Consider the following 421-nt stretch of genomic DNA (forward strand, 5'->3'; position numbering starts at 1 on the left):
ATTACAAATGGCAGGATTTCCTTCCTTTTATGGTTGAATAACATTGCAATATATATATAACTTTTAGTTATAGGATGAATAATTTCTGGGGATATAATGTACAGCAGTATATTACAAATATAACTATTTGTATACTTGAAGTTTGCAATGAGAGTAGAGCTTTAGTGTTCTCACCATAACAATAATGAAATGGTAATTATATGTCGTAAGTAAACCTATGTGGTACTGTTTCACATGATATACTTTTATGAAATTGTCACATTGTATAATTTAAATTTACATAATATCATGTGCCAATTATATCTCAATAAAGCTGGGAAAAAAACATTTGCAGGTTGAAGTGTGAGCACATTTGACCCCTGCTAACCTCATGGAAACAGGCCCAAAACTAAAAAATAGAGAATGTCTTGAGGGGAGAAAG

This window comes from Myotis davidii, unplaced genomic scaffold (assembly GCF_000327345.1).
Source record: "Myotis davidii unplaced genomic scaffold, ASM32734v1 scaffold4642, whole genome shotgun sequence".
NCBI classification, from domain to species: Eukaryota; Metazoa; Chordata; class Mammalia; order Chiroptera; family Vespertilionidae; genus Myotis; species Myotis davidii.